At 46.3% G+C, this 11678-nt stretch overlaps 1 long non-coding RNA gene across 1 annotated transcript; it reads right to left on the bottom strand.

Annotated features, from left to right (window-relative positions):
• Positions 1 to 6008: 6008 nt before the first annotated feature.
• Positions 6009 to 7704, bottom strand: LOC115646104. The gene is made up of 2 exons (XR_003998936.1): positions 6724 to 7704; positions 6009 to 6505 (listed from the first exon to the last, which is right to left on the bottom strand). It is a non-coding gene; the product is annotated as an uncharacterized LOC115646104 (long non-coding RNA).
• Positions 7705 to 11678: the final 3974 nt, after the last annotated feature.

The raw sequence follows: 11678 nt of genomic DNA, 5'->3' as shown, positions 1-11678 counted from the left end.
TTCTCTGGTTGGTTGGTTTGGTTTGCCTTGGTGTGCATAGAAACCCCAGTCTTGGGCTGTAACTGCCTTGCTTTAAGCAATTTGTCCTGAATTGGCACTCTCAGTCAGGTCCCACCAGAACCAGCATCATTACAGGCATACTAGAGGTATCCCAAGTTCTCATTGCATCAGGATATCTGGACAGCTGGCCAAGATGCAATCTGGATCCATTTCATGCATATTACAGGGCAGGCACAGGCTAGAACATTCTATCAGAACTATCAGGCAACTAGCACTCTCCCCTTGAGGTCACCTGGTTAGACCCTTGTTTGTGGATCAGCTGGACCTTGGATAATTAGCATGGCCCTATTTTAGGAATCACAGGTGATTACCTCAGAAAACTTATCAGGGCTCTGAACATTCAGGCCCAGAGATGACTCATCAGTCTCAGAACACTCATCACAATTAGGAGTCAGTCTTTCAAACTCACTACTGGCTGTGCTCTCTTGGCTACAAGTGTGTGCAAGTTTTTAACTGAACATGAACCCCATTTGGACAATTCAGCTGTTTCTTTATTCAGCTCAGGCCTTTGATGTCCAGCTTCTAGGAACAGGTAATCACCAGTTAATGGCTCTCTCCTCAACGCATAGCTTCAAAAGGCTGCTTTTTGTATAACCAGAGTTGTAACATTTTCATTAACCACTCCCTACGGATTCCTCTACTTAACACTTATCATCCCAAAAGTCCATGCCTGTCTGGCGCATCTCAATATAGTCTTTTGAACTCCTTACACCTCCCAGGACTCACATCTGCCACATTAACATCTATTTAACTTCTACACACAAGTTTCAATGGTTTAACTGAAGATGTGATTTTAACCTAAGGGCTCAGCTACACTTGCGAGTTACAACGCAATAAAGGAGCTCTGGGCACACTAGCTCACTTCCTATCCACACTGTCAAGGCACGTAAAGCGCTCTGACTCTGTGACTACAGCGCTGCTGGTACTCCACCTCGGTGAGAGGAATAACGTTTGCTGTGCCTTGGCTACAATGTCCAGTCGCCAGTGTGAATGAGATGTTGCATTACTGCACTCTGATCAGCCACCAGAAATGCCCTATAATCCCCTTAAGTCAAGTGGACACTCTTGTCATTGTTTTGAACTCCTGTAGGAATGTGGAAATTCCTTTTCAAAGCTCTGTTTCTGAAAGCTGGCATGCAAGCTGTTACCGTGGAATGCTGTGTGTGTGAGAGAGAGGTGGGAGAGAGGTCTGCTGCTGTCTGAACTTACAAGACAGCATGCTGACATGCTCTCAGCCTCCCAAAAACCCACTCTCTCTCCCCCACATACACACAACACGCTCCCTGTCACATTCCACCCCCTCCCATTTTAAAAGCACTTTGCAGTCACTTGCATGCTGGGATAGCTGCCCATAATGCACCACTCCCAAAGTCACTGCAAGTGCCGCAAATGTGGCCATTCCAGTGTGCTTGAAGCAGTCAGTGTGGACAGATGGCAGCGCTTTCCCCACTGCATTCTATGAAGGCTGGTTTAACTCAAAGCGCTCTACATCTGCAAGTGTAGCCATGACCTAATTTTGCTAACTTGGTGCAATTTTGGTGGATATTCTTAAAGGGATTTAAATCTGGTTTATAGCAGTTTAGCATGTCCATATACAGGTTTGATTTGGTCTAAAATGGTGCCAATTTGTGTCTAGACAAGCCCTTAACGTTGGGAGAAAGAAAACCTTTGTTAAAGATTCCCCACTTTCAATTAAGGTCTAAGAGCTCAACATCTACATCATCTGAGACTCACAAACTCATTCTCGAACAAACTCATGGAAGATCAGACGGAGGCCATGTTTACACTTCAGAGTTAAGTTGACTTAAGTTACGTCGATGATTAAAAAAAAAAGTTGTAATTATATCACTTGTGCATGTTAACACAACACTCTTTGTGGCACCAGAGTGCATCCGTTGTTGGTGCTCTAGCACCAACAGAGAAAGCAGTGCACTGTGGGTAGCTATCCCACTGTACAAATCACCATCTTCTCCAGATAGGAGTTCTGGGAATGGATCGCAGTGAATCACGGGGCGAGGATTATAACCCCCATGATGCAGTTTTCTCCATCCCATAACTCCATGGGCTTCTAACTGTGTTTCACACCATTTTTCAACTGCTCCTGAAAACTGTGTGCCCGCCATCTCTGCCTGAAAGCATGGATCTTGCACTGCTAGCCAGTCTTGTGATAAGCGTTATGAACACAACACAGCTGATCCTGCAGTATTTCATGACCTGTGAATCTGAACAGGAATCAGTGCTGCCTGTGCCCTGCAGTGTGCCATGGAAAGAAACAATTCAAGATTGATGTTGACATTCACAAAACAGATGCACATGGTGGACCGTTAGTATTGGGCTCAGGAAACAAGCACTGAGTGATGGGATCAGCTTATGATGCCAGTACGGGATGACAAGCAGCGGCTGCAGAACTTTCCTATGCACAAAGCCACCTTCCTTGTGTAAGGGAACTGTTGGCCCCTTACTAAAACTCAGTGGGTTTTTTATGGTTGGGAAGCTCCCAGTACCAAAAGAAAGGGGGAAGGTCAATGGGAAATCAGGACCCTGAGACTGACAGTCCCTCAGGGGCAATGGGGAGAGGCCAATGCTCCATGTCAGCCTGACTGACAGAGCGGGCAGGCTATGAGGGAGTCAGGAGGCCAGGGGGTTCCTGTCCTCTATGTGAGCTGGAGAGCTGCCTGGAACAGAATGGAGCTGAGCTAAGGAGAGAGAAGGAGCCTGTGCTGAGCTACGGAGCAGAGTGACAGCAGCAGCCCAGAGAGCAGACCTGTGCTGGGAGGAAAACAGCAGCAACCAGAGCCAGAGGGGCCAGAAAAGCAACCTAGAGAGCTGGAGGCAAAGCAGCAGCAACAGCAGTGCTAAGGCAGGCTGGAGCTGGAGCAGAGTGGAGCTGGAACTGAGGCAGAGTGGTGGAGTTGGAGCAGTCTGGAGCCGGGTGTGGTGAGCAGCTGGAGAGAGTGAGCAGCACCCTGGGCAGCAGGTCCAGCACAGGGAGACGCCCCCAGACAAGAGGGGAATCATAAGCCCGACGGGGGGGCTGACCCTGGAAGAAGGGTTCTGCCACCTAGAGCCTGAGGCCACCACCAGAGCAAGTGTCTGACCCAGAGCATCCCTGCAGCACAGCCAGGGCCTGAGAAGGAGGCCTGGGACTTGTGAGGAACGGACTGAACTTCCCTTACATTCCACAGACGCTGGTTGTGATGTCCCACAGAACCGGGTTATGTGTTTTCCTTTAACCTTCTCTTTACTTTTTTAATTGATTGCTGTTTAATAAAGTGTATTTGCTTTGAACTGTATGTAATAAACAGTGAGTCAAGAAAGTGTCCAGTGCAGAGAGAGCACCCCGTAGTGGGGACACCCAAGCCCCTGCCCTAAGTGACCATGACAAGGTTGGGAATCAAGCCCCACAGGAATCCTGGGCCTAGCCTTGTTGGGTTATGAGGGTTCTGCCACCCAGAAAAGCGGAAGGGAAGTCCTCGAGGTCAGGCCATTTAATCACTCAGGTAACTGGGAGATTGGAAACAGTCAGTACCGATAGAGCAGGAGATAGAGCCCAGATTTCTGATATGAAAAAGCTAAGTCTCAGCTACTGTATCATGCTGCCTTTCAGAAGGAATGGTCCAATCTATGTACTTAACTATGCTGTCTCTAACCACTAGACCACACTTTGCACCCAGAGTCATGAGCATAACCCAGGAATCCTAACAGCCAACATTCCTCTAGTGTCTCACAGAGTTGTGTATCCCACTGGCAAAGTGTGTGCTGTGTCTTCCTCTATGGCTGGATAACATCAATTCACCAGCCATTGCTCCTATGGCTAAACTGGAGGTGGTCTATACGGTAGATCTACAGGTCCTGCACTCAAACTCTGGGGAAAGAGAGTGGGAGCAAGGACTCAGATTCTTACACTAGCCCACTACACCGGGATAGTGTATAAGCCAGGAAAGTTCCCCACAATAGCAGGACCATTCCCCTACTTACACTTGAACTGTGTGCAGAGTTTGCCCTTGCTCTGTAGCACAAGTACACCAAAATGAGACAGCCCTAACAGTACAAAAGTGAGTGGCAATCACTTTGTGGAAGATGGCAACTCTCAGACTGCTACTGGTGGGGGTTGTGGTGATGCAAGTGTACCAGGCCATTAATCACCTCCTGCTGTAAAGGAATGTGATTCTAAGAAATGTGCAGGAAATAGTGGATAGCTTTGCAGCAGTAAGATTTCAATAACATAAGAATGGCCATACTGGGTTAGACCAAAGGTCCATCCACCAGCCCAGTATCCTGTCTACCGACAGTGGCCAATGCCAGATACCCCAGAAGGAGTGAACCTAACAGGTAATGATCAAGTGATCTCTCTCCTGCCATCCATCTCCACCCTCTGATAAACAGAGGCTAGGGACACCATTCCTTACCCATCCTGGCTAATAGCCATTAATGGACTTAATCTCCATGAATTTATCTAGTTCTCTTTTAAACCCTGATATAGTCCTAGCCGTCACAACCTCCGCAGGCAAGGAGTTCCACAGGTTAACTGTGAGCTGTGTGAAGAACTGCCTTTTATTTGTTTTAAACTTGGTGCCCATTAATTTCATTTGGTGGCCCCTAGTTCTTATATTACAGGAACAAGTAAATAACTTTTCCTTATTCGCTGCACACTGCATAGATGTCTTCAGAGAACTATCCACGATGACTCCAAGATCTCTTTCCTGATCAGTTGTAGCTAAATTACCCCCCATCATATTGTATGTATAGTTGAATATTTTTTCCAATGTGCATTACTTTACATTTATCTACATTAAATTTCATTTGCCATTTTGTTGCCCAATCACTTAGTTTTGTGAGATCTTTCTGAAGTTCTTCACAGTCTGCTTTGGTCTTAACTATCTTGAGCAGTTTAGTATCATCTGCAAACTTTGCCACCTCACTGTTTACCCCTTTGTCCAGATCATTTATGAATAAATTGAATAGGATTGGTCCTAGGACTGACCCTTGGGGAACACCACTAGTTACCCCTCTCCATTCTGAAAATTTACTATTTATTCCTTTCCTTTGTTCCGTCTTTTAACCAGTTCTCAATCCATGAAAGAACCTTTCCTCTTATCCCATGCCAACTTAATTTACGTAAGATCCTTTGGTGAGGGACAAGCCTTTGGTGAGGTTGGGGTGATGAATGTCACACATATCTCAATTTTGGCCCCAGACCATCTTGTGATGGAGTACATCAACAGAAAAGGCTATTTCTCTATGACATCGCAGGTGCTGGTGGATCACCAAGGTCGTTTCACTGACATCAATGTGATGGTCAGGGAAGGTGCATGACACATGCATCTTTAGGAACATTGGCTTGTATAAAAAGCTGCATTCAGGGACTTTCTTTCCAGACCAGAAGTGGAAATGCCCATAGTGATCCTGGGAGATCCCCACCAATCCCTTACTCCTGTGGCTCATGACGTCATACACCAGAAACCTTGACAGCAGCAAGGAGCACTTCAACAACAGGCTCAGCAGGTGCAGAATGACCACAGAATGTGCATTTGGAAGATTAAAGGGTCACCGGCGTTGCCTTTTTGGCAGATTAGACCTCAGTGAGGAAAATATTCCCTTGGTCATAGCAGCCTGTTGTGCTGTGCATAATATTTGTGGGTAAAAGAGGAAAAGTTTCCCCAGGTATGGCTCATTTAGGTAGATAGCCTGGTAGCTGATTTTGAGCAGCCAGACACCAGGGCTATTAGAGGGGCTGAATGGGGTGTTATATGAAGCAGCATTTTGATAATGAGCCCCAGTAATTAGTCTTTCTGTAATGAACTGAGCCAGGCATTATTTACTTGCCACCTTGGATGGCCCCTGTAATAATTCCTGCCTGAGCATTAACTGTACCTGCAAATATGCCAATTGCCACTGTGTATGAATTTCTGTTTCATCCACCTCTGCAGGTCACAAACAAAGAATCATTGTCTTTGTAAGTCAACATTTTTATTAAACAGCAATACACAGATGAACATTTCTTACAAGGCACACAGGGATCTCACAGCTGCATGTCAGTCCAGCTGTCATTATAGAAAATGTCCCTAAAGATGGAGTGCAAGGAGTACTGCAAGGGCTAGGAGCATGAGAGGAATAGGGGAGGGAGGCAAGGAAGGCAGTTCTGTATGGGCTGCAGGAGGAGTTGTGCGCTTACGTGTTCTGCCTGCAGCACAGTCAGGAACCACAGCATCTCTGTTTGGCCCTGCATAAGCTTTATTAACCTGCTCCTGAGCCTGTCTCCTCTCCTGGCTATCCATTTCTAGTTTCTCGTTTATGGTCTCTCTCCACACTCTGTGCTCGCTTTTGGCCTGATCTGAAGAATGCAGCAATTTATGAAACATGTCCTCCTTACTCCTCCTCAATTGCCTCCTTATCTGACGGAGGCACTCCACCAGCAGGTAGGAACTGGCCCTCCAGGGCACATCTGCAGAAGCAAAAGAAACAATATACAGAATCAGAATTGTGTGCGCATTCAGTCTTGAATCATAAAAGTTATGCACCTCTTTCTCACTTTCCCTTGGCAAGCATGCAGCATGGCCAGAGCACTAAACACAGTTAGTTTGGCCTGAGGGGACTGGGAGTGGGGATTGCAAAATGGGACCAAGGGTCTCGATGATTTGAGAAGGGGATCAATATAAGCACCTGGGGACATTATTCTGAATACTAGCACCATTTTCCACAGGTGGCAGTGATCAAACTTGAAATCACACTACTGAGGGTAACTGAAGATCCAAGGATGCATTTCCTGCATGTGTGTGGCTTCAGATCAGGTCTGTATGCTGCTCGCCCATATGCTGCTTTGGTTCCTCCAGAAGTAATTGCCGATTGGCATGGCAAAGTTTCCTACAATGGGGAAGAAAGCAAGCAGCTCTGTGAAGGAACCTTTGGCAGAGGATTGCAGACTATTTTCAAGAAAGTTTCCTAGAGATTTCTATGCAGAATTCCTGGGAGATCTTGGTGTACATTAATAAACTTTTCCGCTGGGCCCCCAATGCGTAGCTGCACAGAGAAATGCGAAGCAGATGCAAACATTACTTAGTGTTGTTAATATAGATCCATTGTTCCATGTGCACCATGCAACAAAGTAAAGGATACCTCTACCTCATGTAACCATGCAGTATCAAAGCAAAATGAGTACTTAATGGAGCTCCCCTCTCCTGCTTCTGGCATGCCAGAGATGGACTGCTGGGACTGGCTAGACACCTCCAGACTCAAAAAGAGATCCTGGCTTGCCATGCCACCAAATGAGCCTGTCACCTTCCTACATCCTCCTCCAACTTGACCTCACTGTCCACCACTTCATCCTTGAGATTGACACTGCTGGTTGTTGCCTTCAGTCCCCCTGAAGTATCCATGGGGCTTTTGGTAATGGAGGTGGGGTCATCGCTGAGCATATCATGCAGCTCCTTGTAGAAGCAGCATGTTTTTGGTATCACACCAGAGTGATGGTTGGCTTCCCTTGTCTTCTGGTACACCTGCCTCAGCTCTGTGATCTTAGCACAGCACTGCTGCATCCCTTTCATGTCCCTTCTCATCCATGCCATGAGCAATCGGCTTGTAGGTGTCAAAGTTCCTACAATTGGATAGGCACTGTGTCATAAACATACAGCTAAGGGTAGCGTCATATGGTGTCATAACTATAAAGGGAAGGGTAACAACCTTCCTGTATACAATACTATAAAATCCCTCCTGGCCAGAGGCACCAAAATCCTTTTACCTGTGTAATCCTTCTGCCCCTCTGAGTTGGCAGCAACAAGGGCCGGGTTCAGTATCCAGGGGTTCCATTTCAATAACGCAATGTAAAACCAGCTCGAGCCCCCAGTCAGTAACCTGGGACAATTACATACCACCCCCAGGCACCTCTAGGAGGCAATGCTTCCCCTCTCGCAAGCACAGAGTCTGAGTGTAGTAAAATCCTTTTAATAAAGAAGGGAAACAATGTGGCATCATATTGGGGAAACACTACTACAGGATTCATAACATAAACCATGAGAAAAAGATCCACCAAATAAGTTTTGGCAATGTCATTTTCCCCTTAGGGTCTTAAGTCCAATCACCCCAAGTCCAGCAACCGAAAAGTCTCTATCTCTGATCAGTGCGGCCCCAGAGTTCAAAAGTTTCTCTGCAGAGTTTCACCCTCTCCAGCCTGGGTAGAAATTGGGGGGCCACACAGGGGGTTAAGAGGCACCTTATATGGGCCGGGGGCTAACAGCTCCACCTCTCCGTGGAGTTCTGCTGCAGCCTTTACCACGACTGGCTTCACTCCACCAGCTGTGCCACTCCTCCCGCCCCTGCAAACCACTCCACTCCACTTCGTCGCTCCAACTGTGCTGCAAACTGCTCTGCTCTGCCAGCCACTTAGCAATAGATCTTCAGGCTCCCCCACTAGTTAACACAGCACTCAGTGATCTCAGCTCAGTAAGTTTAGCTCTTTTAGTGATTTCAGCTTGTAGTAGGGGGGCCCCCAGTGCCAGTGTATCATTGGCCCAAAGTGAATTCAGCTCAGCAGCCTCTAGGTAAGCTCCTAATGGAATCAAAATTAGCTCTGCTCTTCAACAGTGGAGAGAAGAGGAGATGCAATTAGTGTTCCAAGCCTTCAAAGGGGGCCCATACCATCAGATACACACACCAGTCCCCCAACCTCTCTCCATTCACTGGGTTTTGGCACCCATGTCCCTTGTCTAGCGAGTGCTACTTAATTGATGGTGAGACTCTCTGTCATAAAGCAGTCTCATAGTTCCTCATTCACATAATTAGGGTGACAACACTATATTCCTCCTGCCCCAATAACAAAGAAATTGGGGATCCCAGAGCTGTTAAAATAACCATCCCAGGCTGCCGTGGGCTATGCTAAGCGGGGTGGGTGTGCAAATGCAAATACCTGAAATTCCTTTCCACACTCCCCATAATTCACCACCAGATGTCAGGGTAGAGCTCATCCTGATTCTGCTTACACCTGTAAAGGGTTAAGAAGCTCAAATAACCTGGTTGGCACCTGACTAAAGACCAATAAGGGGAGAAGATTGGCATGGCAAAGTTTCCTACAATGCGGAAGAAAGAAAGCAGCTCTGCAAAGAAAGTGTCCTAAAAACCCAAGGGTCTGGTCTGTGCTGACCTTGGTTACTCTCAAGCCTCCCCAGGAAAGGGGGTGTATGGGCTTGGGGGGATATTTTGGGGAAACAGGAACTCTAGGTAGTCCTTTTCCTAAATCTTTTTCTAACTCACTTGGTGGTGGCAACATACCATCCAAGGGCCAAAAAAAAAAAATATATAAAAAATAATAATAATAATAATTGTGCCTTGAATAAGTTTTTAACCTAAACTGGTAAAAATAAGCTTAGGGGGTCTTTCATGCAGGTCTCCACATTTGTACCTTAAAATTTAGAGTGGGAAGTAAACCCTAACACACTGTCCTCTCCCCACACCCAACAGATCCAGATTTCTGGTGTACTCTATGCGGAAGCCTATTTGCTGCAGAAAGTCAGCATGGTCAACTGAGAAGATGTGATGTGACCTGTGCACACTAAGCATTCAGGAAGTGGAATTTCAAAAATTCCCAGGGCTTTAAAAGGGTAGGAGCGCCTATCTGTGTACCTGGATGCAGGGCAGCAGAGTAGAAACTGCTTAACAGGAAGGAGATTCTGGAAAAATTCCACCACGATTTCAACAGCTTCCACCCCACCATCAACCTCAGCCTGGACCAATCTACACAGGAGGTCCATTTCCTAGACACCACGGTGCAAATAAGTGATGGTCACATTAACACCACCCTATACCGAAAACCTACTGACCGCTATGCCTACCTTCATGCCTCCAGCTTCCATCCCGGGCACACCACACGATCCATTGTCTACAGCCAAGCACTGAGGTACAATCGCATCTGCTCTAACCCCTCAGACAGAGACCAACACCTACAAGATCTCCACCAAGCATTCTCAAAACTACAATACCCGCACAAGGAAATAAAGAAACAGATCAACAGAGCCAGACATGTACCCAGAAGCCTTCTACTGCAAGACAAACCCAAGAAAGAAACCAACAGGACTCCACGGGCCATCACATACAGTCCCCAGCTAAAACCCCTCCAATGCATCATCAGGGATCTACAACCCATCCTGGACAATGATCCCACACTTTCGCAGGCCTTGGGTGGCAGGCCAGTCCTCGCCCACAGATAACCTGCCAACCTGAAGCAGATTCTCACCAGTAACTGCACACAGCACCATAGTAACTCTAGCTCAGGAACCAATCCATGCAACAAACCTCGATGCCAACTCTGCCCCCATATCTACACCAGCGACACCATTACAGGACCTACCCAGATCAGCCGCACCATCACCGGTTCATTCACCTGCACGTCCACCAATGTAATATACGCCATCATAGGCCAGCAATGCCCCTCTGCTATGTATATCGGCCAAACTGGACAGTCTCTACAGAAAAGGATAAATGGACACAAATCAGATATTAGGAATGGCAATATACAAAAACCTGTAGGAGAACACTTCAACCTCCCTGGCCACACAATAGCAGAGCTTAAGGTGGCCATGCTGCAGCAAAAAAACTTCAGGACCAGACTTCAAAGAGAAACTGCTGAGCTTCAGTTCATCTGCAAATTTGACACCATCAGCTCAGGATTAAACAAAGACTGTGAATGGCTTGCCAACTACAAAACCAGTTTCTCCTCCCTTGGTTTTCACACTTCAATTGCTAGAACAGGGCCTCATCCTCCTTGATTGAACTAACCTCGTTATCTCTAGCTTGCTTCTTGCTTGCATATATATACCTGCCCCTGGAAATTTCCACTACATGCATCCAACAAAGTGGGTATTCACCCACGAAAGCTCATGCTCCAAAATGTCTGTTAGTCTATAAGGTGCCACAGGATTATTCGCTGCTTTTACAGATCCAGACTAACATGGCTACCCCTCTGATGCTTAACAGAGTGGTCATGATGGGCACTGTGGGACACCTCCTGGAGGCGACATAAGCAAACACAGTGTCTACACTGGCACTGTGTAGCTCTAACTTTGTTGCAAAAAGCTCTGTGCCGCTTGCCAAAGTGGTTTTATTTTGTTGGTGTAGCAAAAGAATTACATCAGTGGGAGGACCATTGTTGTGTGTACACCTTCATTGTTTTGTCAAGAAAACTTGACTTTTATTGACAAAACTGTCTAGTGTAGGCAAGGCCCTATCTTAAATATAGGATATGGCTACGGTTAAAAACAAGCAGGAAAATAACTGCAGCAAGGATAATTACAATAATGACAAAACTCCAAACATTTTATACATCATAAAGAAAAACTGGCACCATAAAATAATTTAAAAATAAAGATTTTGTGCCAAAATCTCTTATTTATATAGAATTCAGAACCAACGGCAAACTGTAATCTAATGAAAGCCCAATGAATGCCAACAAAAGTAACAGTTTCCAAACCACATTCACGTATTTTTGATCAGATGCAGACTAGCCAACATAAAATCATATAAAAACCCTGCACCAGAATTGAAACAATTTATTGGCTGAAGTGCGCTGTAACCGCTATAGTTCAGGTTGCTGGAGTGTGCCCGATCCAATCCATTTCCAGTTGCTCATA

The sequence above is a fragment of the Gopherus evgoodei genome, chromosome 2 (assembly GCF_007399415.2).
Source record: "Gopherus evgoodei ecotype Sinaloan lineage chromosome 2, rGopEvg1_v1.p, whole genome shotgun sequence".
NCBI classification, from domain to species: Eukaryota; Metazoa; Chordata; order Testudines; family Testudinidae; genus Gopherus; species Gopherus evgoodei.
The sequence above is the reverse complement of the archived record's forward strand: the minus strand, read 5'-3'. Positions and strand labels throughout refer to the sequence as shown.